Below are 15,556 nucleotides of genomic sequence, written 5' to 3'. Positions count from 1 at the left end.
CCAAATCAAACTTAAATCTAAGTACAATCCAAGAAAATTTGACCCAAAAGATCACTAGAGGAAGCACTGCCAAAATTTTTCCTTTTGTATTTTTTTATTCGTTCTGCTATTTTATTTTTTTGATTGTCGATTCTGCTCTTTCTCTACTTAATCCCCTCTGTAAGCACTCAAAGCTTTTTGTATAAGCCACCCGATCCTAAATTAGATACAATTTCAAATCAAAACAAAACAAATTTCATTAGTTTAATTCTACTTGTCTCATACTTAGAATCAAACTGTTATTTCTATTCAGCTCTCTCCCAAAAATTAGGCTAGATGCATTGGTCAAATATTTCAATCCTAATAACAATTCCAATCCAAAATAATTTTGAGGACTTAAATCCTTCTTCAAATCCAATTTTTCTTTTTGTAATTTTGGTTAAATTACTTGATGTCTGTAGTGCTACATTGATGTCCGTATGGTAAAAATCTTACCCAAAAAGTCAAACTAAAACACCATTTATCCACGTGGACACATCCAAGTGTCATCTAAGTTTGCCACATAGACATGGTAAAATTATCCAGGTGGAGATGATATGGCAAATTCAATCGGATTTTAAAGGCAATTGATGGAATTGATAAAATTAAAATATTTTTAAAAAGTTAACGATTCAAAAATATAGTTTTAAAAGTTGTACAGGAAAATAATTTTTTTTTCACAAAGATTATTAACGTGTGATGTAATTTACTCATAAATTTGAGCAATTGTATTTTAAAATGTAAATGTGAGGTTGGATTCCTTAAATAACTCCAAATTACACTCTATTTCAACTTGGAAGGAAGTCTGGGCTGTCAATTTTACATGGCTATCAATCATCCAAATTATTCACTTATAATTTTTGCGAATTAGAAAAAAAATCCAATTTAAGATATATATAAATATATATAAATATTCTCTAATGTTGAGTCCTAATGTAATGCAACTTCATATATATAGAAAATCTATATATGCACATGTACATGTAAACCGGTGTTTGCATATTTTATTTTAAAATTTGACATTATTTCCTTTTTTAAAACAATATGGTCTATATTCTTCTATTGAAAAGGAAATAATTTTTTAAACAGGATTAATTTACTAATTAAATTTACTATGAGAACAATTAATTTCAAATTTTTGTATTTTTAAAATGAATACATTATGGGATATTAATCGACGACCAATTTGGTTGATTATGTAATTAGCTTATGATGCAATGAAAGTGATTAATAGCATGGTTAATGATTTGACTCCAATCTAAATTATAGGCAAAGTTAACTTCAATCAATTAGCTTTTCATTATTTTTTCTTTAAGAAAAAAACTTTTGGAGCGTTAAGTTCAATGTATTAATGACCCGTGGTAAAGCGCAACAAAAATGGGTGATGAAAATTTATTGATACTGATAAAAGAACAAGATTTTAAATCTTGGTTCCATCTATTATTGCAATGAAAAGAAAATTTGTCTCAGCTATTGAGTATTATTTTGACAATTGATGCGGCAACAACAGATACATCATGCACGACTTTATTCATATCAGTTAGCGGTGATTTGCCAGGAAATTCCATTTCACAAGAATTGGCCTCTATGGCTGCATCATTTGTGCCTTTCTCAGCGAATTTATAGTTACCTGTCTTGAGAGCTTCAGTGATTTCAGGAACATCAGCTCTTATTATCACGTTATAGCGTTCAGCGCAAGATGTTAAAGCCCTACGCATTGCAGGGTCGAGGGCAAGCCCATCCTCGAGTAGCTCATCAATAAGATCAAGAGTGTCAGTTGCTTTAGTTTTGAGTGAATCGACCATGATTTGAGCTAGCTTCTTGACGTCCGCATTACAGCTTTCAGGATTGGATTTCAGAGACCAAATACAAAGATCATAGAATGGAGTTTGCTTGCATGTTCTCTCGATCAAATTGCCTAGAAGAAGGGTTGGACGGAAAGCCTCAACAGGGAAAACAAGGAAGAGAAATATTATGAAACTCTTCATCTTTCAAATTAAAGGTTGGTAGCACATAGATGTTTCAGAATAAAAAATAATAATGGCTCTCTTATAGTGAATTGTCATGGAAAAAAAGATAATTATTTTGACCAAATCATCCTCATCAAATGCTATCAATATGGTTCGCCCTTGAAGCTCGCTCGAGCCTTCAGGAATGCCTTAGCCAAAAGTCGGTTCATTTGAACGAAAAGCATGTGAAAGTCAAGAGGATCGAGTGACATTTTATGAACACTTTATTTTTATTAACCTTTTGCGTTGTAGTTTTTTTTTTTTTTTTTTTTTTTTTTTTTTATAAATGCCTTCTCAATCTCACATTGAGAAGCTATTAAGATTCGCTATGACGTATATGTAAAATTTTTAATTCATACATGTGATGCATAACCTATGGGATAAAAATGTGAAATTTTCATACCAAAACAAATAATAGCTTGCAAGTTAGGTGCAAGTCTCACTATTAGAAAAAAGTTTAGCAATCATAATTTATAATGGCTAAAAACATTGTTGCAAAAAATCGTTATATTTGTAATGATCTTCCACAATTGTTGGTTATTTGAATTTTTTTATATTTTATACAACTATAATTTTTGTTGTTGCTAATTTTTATAAAACTGCTAACACTAAAAACAATCATTACAAAATCTTATTAAATTTAGAATGACTTTTTGTTGTTGTTGTTCAATTAATTTTTTAAATAGTTTATATAATGATAAGAAATAACGACAAAAAACAATCGTTACGATATCTTATCAGATTAACAATGGTTTTTTATAGTCATTATCTAATTAAATGTTTCTTAATATTATATACATCGATCAAAATAGTTATTATGAAATCTATATAATATTCATAACAACAAAAAAAGTCATTGCAAAATCTTATCAGATTTGCAACGACTTTCTATAATTGTTATCTAATTAAATATTTTTTTAATTTTTTATGCAGCGATCCAAATAGTTGTTACAAAATCTATTCAATATTTATAATGACAAAAAAGATCATTGCGAAATCTTTATCATATTTGCAATGACTTTTATAATCATTATTTAATTAATATATTTTAAATTTTTTATACAACTATCAAATTAATTGTTATGAAATGTCTTCAATTTTTTATAACAACAAAAAGGTCATTGTGAAATCTAATCATATTTGTAATGACTTTTTATAATTGTTGTCTAACTAAAATTTTCTTAATATTTTATACAACAATGAAAATAATTATTATGAAATCTCTATCATTTTCTTAATATAAAAATATATTAAGTTATGTTATCAAAGAAGGATACATTGTGAAATGTAATATATGATTATACTATCATTTACAATGAAATTTAAATATTTACATAGATTTTTATTGAATTAAAAATTTTATATTTTTATGGACTTGAAAAATATAATTTTATGATATATTTTCAATTGTAAGTTATAATTTAATCATATTTTTAATTATTAATGTAAAGAGTATTAATTATTTAGCCAAAAAGAGTATTAGCTATTAATGTATTAATTCAAGACTTAAAAATAGTAAAATTAAAAATTTTATATTCTGGAACATTTTTTAATTACAATCAAAATAATCAAAATAATTGTTTAGGTTATTGACATTATTACTTTTTAATATTATCCACTAATTTTGATTTTTATTAAAATTAATTAAAATATAATACAACACACAAGTTGTTTGTTAATGAAATAATATTATATTTATGATAATTATTTTATTTCTCGAAGTATTGTTACAATTGTTATTAGTATTAATAATAGCATCTATTAAATTTTCATAGAAAAATATAAAAATTAAAAGATATATTTTTATTTATAACAATTTAGAAAAATAAAATAGCATCACCTCATGAGCCTATTAGTTAGCTATGTTGGGAATAATGACTCAAATCACATAAGAGATTTATTTGGGATTTATTAGATATTGTTTGATGGACAAGAAAACTTGCAAAAGAAAATTTCTAAGAGAAAGAGAATTCTTAATAGGCAAGTTTGACTTATAGAAGAAGAATTCTAAGAGAAAATGAATTCTTAATAGGCAAGTTTGTATGGTTATAAATAGGTGAAGTCTCTACAGGGTTAGGTATGAGTAAAAGATGTAAAAAAGTTTTAAAAAGTTGTAAGATTTTATGGATAGACACCCCATAAGACTACTAGAGATTTACGTCTTATGAGTATGTATGTTTGGATGTTTGGGAGTGGACTAGAAGAGATTGAGAGGGTCCATATAGGTATGATATATGGGTGCATATGGGTATGTATTTAATTGTGTTGAAAGAGTGCGCATAAGTATGTGTTTGTTTGTGTTGAGAATACTCCATAGGACTAGAGGAGATTGAATGGGTCTATGCGTATTGATTATTGAATGGTTGATATGTTTTGATGTATGTTTGTAATTCTCTACAACTAGTGGATCTTATTTCTCATCCATGGACGTAGGTTAGTAGGTCGAACCATGTTAAATTATTATCTCGTGTGTGTTTGATTCATTATTTGATTTTGCTTCTACTGATGTGATTGGATTGAGGCCTTTTGGCCTAACAAGTGATATCAGAGTTATGATGATTTTCAACAAGTGGTATCAGAGCATGACATACAAAAGGAAATGATTGTGAGACTTTCATTACAAGTGAACCTAAACATGTCTAACATAAAGATAGATGATTTGATGAAATTTGAGTCAATGTGGAGATTATTGAGAATAATGATTCAAATCTCATAAGAGATTTATTTGGGATTTGTTAGATATTGCTTGATGGACAAGAAAACTTGCAAAAGAAGAATTCTAAAAGAAAGAAAATTCTTAATGGGCAAGTTTGACTTACAGAAAAAGAGTTCTAAGAGGAAAAAAAATTTTAATAGGCATGTTTGTATGGTTATAAATAGGTAAAGTCTCTACAGGGTTAAGCATGAGAAAAAGATATAGAAGAGTTGTAAGGTTTTATGGATAGACACCCCATAAGACTGCTGGGGTGTCTTATTGTGAGACTTTCATTGTAGGTAAAGCTAAGCATGTCTAGCATGAAGATAGATGATTTGATGAAATTTGAGGCAAGGTGGAGATTGTTGAGAATAATGACTCAAATCTCATAAGAGATTTATTTGGGATTTGTTAGATATTGCTTGATGGACAAGAAAACTTGTAAAAAAAGAATTCTAAGAGAAAAAAAATTCTTAATAAGCAAGTTTGACTTGCAGAAGAAGAATTCTAAAATAATATTCTTAATAGGCAAGTTTATATAATTATAAATAGATGAAGTCTTTATAGGGTTAGGTATGAGAAAAAGATTAAGAGAGTTGTAAGATTTTATGGATATACACCCCATAAGATTGCTGGAGATTTACATCTTACGAGTATGTATGTTTAAATGTTTGGGAATAGACTAAAAGAGATTGAAAAGGTCTACATAGGTATGATATATGGATGCATATGGGTATATATTTAGTTGTATTGAAAGAGTGCACATGAGTATGTGTTTGTTTGAGTTAAGAATATTCCATAAGACTCGAAGAGATTAAGAGGGTCTATGGGTATTGATTGTTGAGTGGTTGATATGTTTTAATATATGTTTATAATTCTCTACAACTAGTGGATCTTGTTTCTCATCCGTAGATATAGGTTAGATTGAACCATGTTAAATTATTGTCTCTTGTGTGTTTGATTCATTATTTGATTCACTTCCACTAATGTGATTGGATTTAGGCCTTTTGGCCTAACAAGCTATTGATATTTTTATCATAAGGTGATGTAGTTCTCATGTCTAACTATTAATTAAAGAGCTTTAACAAATAAATTAATCTAAATCCATCATAAATTAATTAATCTATTGTCTAGAAAAAAAAAACATATCTAGAGAGTTTATATAGTTTTATATCAATTGTCTTTTCTCCTTAAATTACTATATACAACAATTTACCTCCTTTTAGGGAATAATATTTTTTGTTTAATCAAATGGTAACAGATTGAATGAATGCTAATTTTATGTTGATAGATTTATTTTATTATTAGTAGATTCTTAAAATTGTGAGGTAGCATTTTTTAATGGAAGTTTAAAAAGTATTATTTTTTAAACCATTCTATTATAATTTAAAGTTACAATTTTGATCTTGATTACATGAAAAATATATATTTAAATATAAAAAATGTTAATAAATTATGGTTTTTTAGAAAAATAAATACTAATATTTAATTTTGATAAAATAAAATAAATTTTTTTATATGAATTTTTTTAATTTTTTATCTTATTATTTTTAAAGAAATTCACTTAAATCCATCAAATTTTGTGACAAAAACAAATCCAATTCTCCATAACGACGTTGTTCTAATATAGGTCACAAAAGTGATTTATTTTTTCTTCTTTATCCCTCAGCATCGAGCTGCTTCCATTGCTTTCCAATATTTTCTCCTTCTTCAATCTTTCCTCACCTTCAAGCCAAACTTGATTCTTTATCGGCGTTCACCTTCTCTTTCTTTCATATTTTATCTTTTAAAAAAACATATATGCAATTTTAAACTAATAATATTGAGAGTAATTGTGTTATTTGATTTAAAATTTTTGTCTTTGTTACAGTTCACTATGTGTTTTATTATTTAACGATTTTAAGTTTATAAGATATTTTTAATAGTTTTCTGTCTACTTCGAAATACATAAGTTTAGGTGAAAATTGACTTTTTCAACATATAAACTTTTCATCTAACTACAATAAAAATTCAACTTGTAATATATAGCTAAGTTCTTGTGCTATGTAGGAAATCAATTGTCTAATTTGACTAGTGTTTTTAAGAAGCTAAAGGTCCATATGCTATGACTTTATTAAAGATTATAAAGTCATTAACAAAGGCCAAATTTGATGTAGAAAACATTTTTTTTTTGGCAACAGATTTAGTTTATATATATATGTTTATATATATGTATATAAAGTGCAAAAGTTAACTTGCAACATTATTCAATTATTTTATTTATTTTTTTTATTATAATGATAGTTTTTTGTTAATTTGTTTTTTTTTTTAGACATGAATGTTACAATACTCTTAAAAGAGTATGATGTAATAGGATTTCAATTTTCTTTTATCTTTCTTTTGAATTTGTGAGACTTTTATTGTATTAAACTTTGAAAAGATTATAATTGATAATAAACGTGAAAGAGGGAAAGAATATCGAATTTTCTAACTCAATTTGCAAGAGCTATGTGATGTTCATACATATTAACTAACTCTTTTATAATTCTTTGTTGATAGTTCCGTTAATTTTTGAAATTTATATAATTTACTACTCTTTGATACAACAAAGATGTATGTTATAGAAATAAAATTGAAATTGTTTGGGGAACTGAAGCATTAGGATTCCCACATAATTGAGTAGTTTGGACACTTCATCATTCAAAGGAGCTTTTGTAAGGTAGAAAAAATTAAACACTTTTTTCTCATATTTTTTTAGCATTTGCTTTTAAGTAAAGATGTGAATGATTTTACACCTACAATTCATCATTCAACCCAACTTGGGAGTCTACTCAAATTGCTGTAGTAATTAAATACTAAAAAACTTAATACAAAGAAATTGAATAGTTTGGCTTGCTTATTAAATGAACTAAAACGTTAGGAATAAGTTTTTCTATTAAGCTTTGCTTGGTAGGATGATGGAAAAAGTTAAGGATAAAAAATTTGTTAGTCTAATTGTTAAACTATAAAGTAGGAAAGTAGTTATGAATTTTAACTATTACATTAATAAGTTTTTCATTCTTACCATTTTTTATCCTTCCTACCAAGACTTTAGTTCTTTGTACCAAGCAAAGCCTTAGTGTATGAATGCTTTGCTACATTTATACCCTTTTTTTTTTTTAAGTTTTATGCTAATGCTTCTGTTGATGAATTATTTGGACATTTTTACTTGGTAGTTGATTGATAAGATACTGAAGATGTTGGAAATTCATGATGATAGTTCATCATTCCATGTGGTAGACTTGGACCTAAAAATCTTGTTTTCTTCATGCCTTTCATTTGATGTTTGTTGTTCTTTGAATTGTGAAAATTAGGATTCAAGTGCTATTGTCATTACAATTCACAAGTATTATTATCTTTACAAGGAATTGTAGGAATCATTGCTTGAGTTGCTTAGAAGAATAAGATTTTATTACTCCTATAAACTTCATGTACTCATAATATTGTAATTCAATACTTTATTTTATTCCATTATCATTCTTTAAAAGTTTTTCTTTTGTAGAATAAATTAGTCAAATTCTAATCATAGATCTAGAGCAAAACTTTAGCGTTCTTTTTGTAATTATAGTGTTGTTGCAAAAAAATTTGTTTTGATGATACAATGTAGCGGGAAAAGATTTTTTGCAATAGTAATTTAAAGTACTAATTTAATAAAAGTTGTTACATTTTTATAAAGGATTTTCACAACAAGATGAATGTGGTTTGGAAATAATTCTTGCAACAAGGATTAGTTGTTATTAAAGATTACTAAATACTTGTTTATTATTTCTAATGACATAAATGTTGTTAGAGAAAGATAATCTGCAACAATAATATTGGTTATTAAATTTTCTCAAGTTGCTGCAAAAGAATTAGAAACGATAAGTTTGTGATTTTGTAAGAATTTTTTGCAACTATTATTGTCATAATTGAACTAATTATTGTAATGATAAAATAATTATTGCTAAAAACAATTTACGATAAAAATATAAATGTTGCAAAAAAATTTTTAGGCAACCAAAATAATGCTATTACATAAAACTTTTGGTAACAAAATATGTGGTTATGAAAAGAAAGTTTTAACAATTACATTAAATCATTGTATAAATATTATTTATTTACTAACAACAAAAGTTATAGCAATAAACATATTTTAAAGCAATTGTCAAAATGATGAAAATCATTTGTATACTTTTAACAACGAAGATATAGGCAACGATTTTGCAACGACTTTTTCTCATTACAAAAAAGATTTAGCAATGATAAATTACCATTTTGTAACAACATTAAGCATTATTAAAATCATTTTTCTAGTAGTGTCTCTACAATTGATATTTGAGCAATCACTAATTAAATGTCTAAATGTTACACGGTGTAAGTCACCTTTAGAATATTAAAAGTTGAAAGCTAGATATTACATGATAAGAGTCACCTTTAGAATCTCAACACTTATTGTAATTTTAGCTTGTGTGTGATATGTTGGACTTGACAAGAACGCCAAACCTTTAATTATGAAAGTTTGTAACTATTAGATCCAAGACTTGTTTTTTTTTGAACTTATAGTTGATGATGATCTTCCAATGATGACTTCAGTTGTGGTCTTCCCGTCCAAGCCTTGGTTAATCCTATGATGGAACTTTCAAATAACAAAGAAAATGGCTTCAAGGCATGTTGCAAATGTCATTTTCCTTAAAGACCATTTTGTTCATACCAACTATGTTATGCATAAAGGATATAACTTACATACCTTTAATATACAATGAAGCCTTGTTTGATGTCACCTTGCATTTGTGATATCAAACTACTAAACATTCCTTACTGAGAGATGAAAATATCTAACTTTGAACATTAGTTTTTACAAAAATAATGTCAAAGTAAATAGCCTTTTATTTGTGAAAGAAAGAGAAAAAAAGAAAGAGAGTTTCTGACTTTTGAACCTATTGAACTGCATCAAATGAACACTCATAATCAATGTTTATAAAGATTAAATCCTAAGGTGTGGCTCTTTGATTATATTGTTTTAATCAAATATCACTTCATTTTTTGAAACTTTTCTAAATCATTAAAGTTATAATAGTTTGTTTAAATGATCACTCTTTTTCATTTCAAATGAAAATCATTTTTCACATTTTTAAAGATTACAGTTTTTCACTAAAGCAGTTGATTACTCCTTAAAGGCAACCGATTGCCTCTTTGTATTTTATATTTTCAAAACATTCAACGAAGCAGGGCAGTCGACTTTTTTAAATTTCAAAGTACTCAAAACTGATAAAATTGATAGAGCAATTGATTTTATCCATAGCAATCGATTCCCTAGGGTAGGTAATCGACTATTCTTTTATTAAGCTTTATACAAAGTACTTGGTACCTTTTCTATAATGCATAACAGTTTATTAATTTAAATCCAGAATTAATCTTATTATTCATGGAACATTATCTTAAACTATTAATAACCTAACATGATTTCCCTTTTATGATTAAGCTTTTACATAATCAAACAATTTTCATGTTTTGATAATATTTCTAACATTTCTTCATTTACTTTCAAAATAAGGTAATTTTTTTATATTTTTAGAAATCTTATGCATAGGTAAAGATATCATACTACATTATTTCAAAATCTCCACTTAGTGACAAAGTATTATTGAGTTAATCAAAATTGTATGCTAGATCTTAAATCTTTGAACCAACAATTTTTTGTGATTAGTCATGTATTAAACCACACATGAGCTTTGATATCTTGTCAAAAAATTATTTAGTCATGTTTTGATGCAATTTCAATGGTTTTTGTGATTGAAATTAAACTCTTAGCAACTAAAAATTTCATCGTAAAAAGTATGATTTTCTTGTATTTATGGTGTAGTATCTACTCATAAGCACCTTTCATATTAATTCTTACAATTTCTAGCTAAGATATATGAATTTAGTAAGAAATTCTTTCTTCTAAATTCATCAACATACTTCGGTTAAAAACTTTATAAATCAATTAAAGCCAAAAACAAATAAAATATTTCCTCTCATATTACATAGATGATGGATTCTCTCTTAATCATTCATCTATCTTTGCATATTTCAAACCATATTTAAAAGTACTATTTTTACACATTATGCATCCAAAACCATAGAGGTGAAATCAAAATATGATGATTCATATACAAAATAAACTAGCATCTTAAGTCAAAGGACTTATGACTGACACATGAGAAAATTTTCATAGACACTTGAATGGGATACCAAATGGAGTTTTTATAGCGGTTCATGTTCAATTAACTTGCTTTCGAACAAACACCTATATGGTATCATAAAGTATCTCCATACTTTAACCTATAAGATTAGTTACTTACTTTATAAGTAAGGAGGCTTAACATTTACCAATCTCTAAGCATTGTTGATGTTCTATCTTAATAATACATGACTAGGAACTATTTTAGGTATATGACTTTGACGCATAAAAATCTCATAATTGTAACTCTTTACAATTCCTTTGCAAGGCTATGGTTTCATTTAATTAACACCTTGATAACTCTTTTATCCTTGTACTAATGATAAAGGAAAAACCTTTTAATCACTAGAATATAATTATTTGGTGCAATTGATTGGCTTTGTGGCATATACATTATCATTTATAAGTTCTCACTACTTAAAATATATATATATATATATATATATATACACATAAGAATTTTAATTGATTTTCACTTGCTCTTAAAGAATAGTTTTTAACTTAATAAAGTACAAAGTTAAAACGTTTTATACTATTTTTTCCTAAAACTTTCAATATATTGTTCAATCCAAATCTTAAAAAAAGGTTTAGTTTAAAAAAAATACATAGTATAAATCAAGATAAAATTCGAGAAGGATTATCAAGGAAGGAATTGAACCAATAAAAACAAAACAAATAGTATACTTATTTGTCAAAATTCATTTTCAAAACTCTCATACATGTGATAAGTATAAAATAATATTCTCCTTGTCACGTGTAAGTTTCTTAAAAGAAAATATTCAATTTTTTCTAAAATATAATGTCAACAAACGACAACAATATGCCTTTTTAAAAAAATTAAAATAACTAATAGGTTTGATAATATTAGTTAAGATAATCAAACTAATATTTTAATTGAGAGTTAAACAACAAAAATAAAAATTCATCAAAATAAAATTATATTTCAACAATTCTCAATTTTACTTTAAACAAATTCAGATATCATAATATGTCTTAAACTTTTTTATGTGGAAGCTAAGCATCTTGATTATTATAAGGCACTGTACAACAAATGTAAACCACAATTATGATAAATTAAGTAAAGTAACTAATGATTTATGCATTTATTATTTTCTGCAAAACATTCAAGACCTTATCATCCATGGCAGATATTAATTTACGATGAAAATTATTGAAGTAAACTAAAATTAAGTGCAAAGGTCATTTAGTCATCCAAACATATAAAACTTTACTTAATTCAATACATTTATTAGTCTTATTGATAATAACCAAGGTGTCTTATAACAAATTTGTCTTAGGCAAACTCAATATTTAAAAAAACATATTAAATCTTATGTGTTCTTAACTAAAAGTAGTTACATGTGAATACAAAGACTTTTAAGAATTTAACCCATTAGGCAACAAATTTCTCAAGTCTATGTATCATTTCACTTCACAAAAATGGTTTACAATTATTTTTAAATTAGAAACATAAAATCACCTTCTTTTGGTAAGTAATCACATGTAGTAACTTAGAAACAATCCTATAATAACATAAAAAATTTCATAATCATTATAGTTCTATTGATTTTCTTTTGTCTATTTATGCATGTAATCATTCCAAGTAACATACTAATTTAAATTTACCTTTATGGATAACTAAAAGTTAAAATTTAGAATGCCTATTAACATTTTAAACACTTTTAAAAAAAATTTCAAGTCATTTCTATAATCATGTTATCAATCAATTGAAAATTTTAAGTCATTTCTATAATCATGCTATTAATCAATAGAAACACTTAGCATGTCATATTACCAAATAAACTATCTTGACAAATAATAATTTTATTATGGTACCTCAATCTTTCAAGTTTAGCGATAATAAATTTCAAATTAAAAACTAACTAGCCATAAAAATATCTGTCAATGCATATAATTAAGATTTACATGATATTTAACAAATTTTATAATATTTATATCATAAATCTCTATAGCATATATTTTTTTAGACAATCATATACACATAATAATTATGGTATGAACCAATCTCATGTTTATGATAATACTCATGTTAGAAATATAAAATTTTTAAATATCACCAAATGTGAGTTGTGATATAAATATTAAGATAAGTTAATCTAACAAGTCTTGACAACAATAAATTTTTTTTCAAAACTTTGAAAATTACAAAACTAATTTTTGTAAATGCTTATAACTTAAAACTTTTACTCATCAATTTTACTTTCGTAACTCATTTTTTATTTCTTACCTAATATTTTTATAATAATATTTACTAAGTTTCATGATACCAAATACATACTCCATATACTTATTAAAACATAAAACTTTACTTGCTGCTCTATTAAAATATTATAATACAATAATTATAAAATAATTAATATCTTACGAGACCATGCTTTATTTAGTAAGTATTTTGTAAAAGAAAAAATTTTAAAAGATTATTTAACAATTTATGTGTAGCAAATTCACTATATAATTATTTAATACATTATTTATCATGACATAATTATATCAGTTTAACATTAAAACTCTCTCAATTTTCCAACAAATTAGTATAAAATTTAGATGCTTCTCATAAATCATCATACCCAATATATATAGTTTCATATATTTATGAAGAAATGCGTTTCTAAAATATATATCATAATATTGTGCACTTTAGTAGATTTTAAACTTAATATTTAAAAATTTCAAATTATAATTGCATGATATATAAAATTAATAACATTATAAATATGCTAAACATATTTAGGCCACATAAAATATATCAAAATAATCAAAGTTAATTCCACATGTCACATTTTGTATAAACATGTTCTTTATAACAAACCTAGTGGTCATGTATATTACAATTATTTTTTATGAATACATATGTTTAAACAACATTTTAAAAAATTTATTATTTATTTTTTATGAAATTATAGGCTAAAATAAATATTTTCAAATATTTGATTTAAAATACTTTTAAAAAATTAATTTTAATTCATCAAAATAAGATAAGTCCAACCAAAAATAAAAGAAAGAGAGAAAAAACTTAATTTGGTATTGTGAAAATAATGTGAATTTTTTTTACCAAAATCAGTTACATTTTCAGTTGTCACACTTCTTTATCAAATTAATTACTTTCTCTCTTTTTAATTTTTTTTCTGACCTGATATTTTAATTTAAAAGCTAAAATTAGGTTTTGAAGTTATTTTAGATCGAATATTTGAAAACATTTATTTTAGTATAAAATTCAAAAAATCAATAATATTTTTTTTCAATGTAACACGTTGCGTATACATTTCCACTTCATGTAAAATATTCTCGTAATATTTTATGTATTCAAAATCACAAAATTGAAAATATCGTGACAATATTCAATAGAAAACAAAAGTAGAGTCACAATGATTACTAAAATCAAAGTAACCGGACAAAATACTGTTCAAAATATGTGGGCGGGCTTTTAGAGTAATAATGAAGTTATGATTGTTAAGCGTTGGCTGAAATGATATGGTTCATGCATGTTTACTCGTTTGCTTGGAAAATTATAAGTTGAATTATTTAAAATTAAATTTATTAAATTATTTTATTTTAGTTTTATTAATCGAATTAAATATATTAATTTTAAAAATTAATGATTAAAATTTGATTGATTAGATTTTTTTTAATTAATGAAATGATAAATAGATTTAAATTAAATTAAATTTTAAAATTTAAAATTTTTTATTTAAAATAAATTAAATAAAATTATTTAACAAAATTTTAAAATTTTAAAATAAAAACTCTAATATTTTTTAAAATAGAATAATTTAGTTCACGTATTTTTAATTTTATATTTAAATTTATTATATTTTTATTAAAATTTTGATTAATTTTATTTTTTAAATTAAATTAATCCAAAATTAAAATTTTTTTAAAATTACTTTTAATGATTGGCCGAAATTAATTTAATAATATACAATTAACCAAATTAAATTCATTGAATTGATTATTTCAATTAGACCTTATAATTTGTTTCGTAAAAAAAGTTTTTAAAAAATAAAATTTGAAAAATTATTTATACTGATTGAAATAAATAAGATTTTTTATTATTTAGATGAATTAATAAAAAATATTTGTTATTGATCGGTTGCTTTTGAAAGTCTATTTTTTTCAAATAATATTTTAATATATCTATTAAAATATTAAAAATTATTTATTATTAAAATATATTGAAATTATTTATTATTAAAATTATTAATATTCAAAAGTAATTATATTTAAATAATAATATTTAATATTTCATATTATATTAATAAAAATACTTAAAATAAAATTATTTATTATTTTATATTATTTATTAATATATCATATTATTATTTATTAATAATATTTTATATTATTTATTAATAATATATTATTTTTATATTATTATAATATTTTAAATTAAATTAATAATATTTATTATATTATTTATTAATATAATATTATTTATGAATATATTATAATATTATTTTTATATAGTATTATTTTAATTTATAAGATAATTTTTTTAAAAAATAATTTTATTTTTTATTAATCAATAAATTAGTTTTCATTGATTAATCAATTTTTTATCAAATAAATATCTTAAAATACGAAAGTAATTTTTTT

The 15,556-nt window shown here is 24.2% G+C and overlaps 1 pseudogene; it reads right to left on the bottom strand.

Moving 5' to 3' along the window:
• Positions 1-1,449: 1,449 nt before the first annotated feature.
• Positions 1,450-2,672, bottom strand: LOC111276775 (cell wall / vacuolar inhibitor of fructosidase 1 pseudogene; annotated as a pseudogene).
• Between the last annotated feature and the right edge of the window lie 12,884 nt (positions 2,673-15,556).

Source organism: Durio zibethinus, chromosome 7 (assembly GCF_047325235.1).
Source record: "Durio zibethinus cultivar Kanyao isolate XHJ-2024 chromosome 7, ASM4732523v1, whole genome shotgun sequence".
Classification (NCBI taxonomy): Eukaryota; Viridiplantae; Streptophyta; class Magnoliopsida; order Malvales; family Malvaceae; genus Durio; species Durio zibethinus.
Note: the sequence above shows the minus strand (reverse complement) of the source record. Positions and strands in the feature narration are given on the sequence as shown.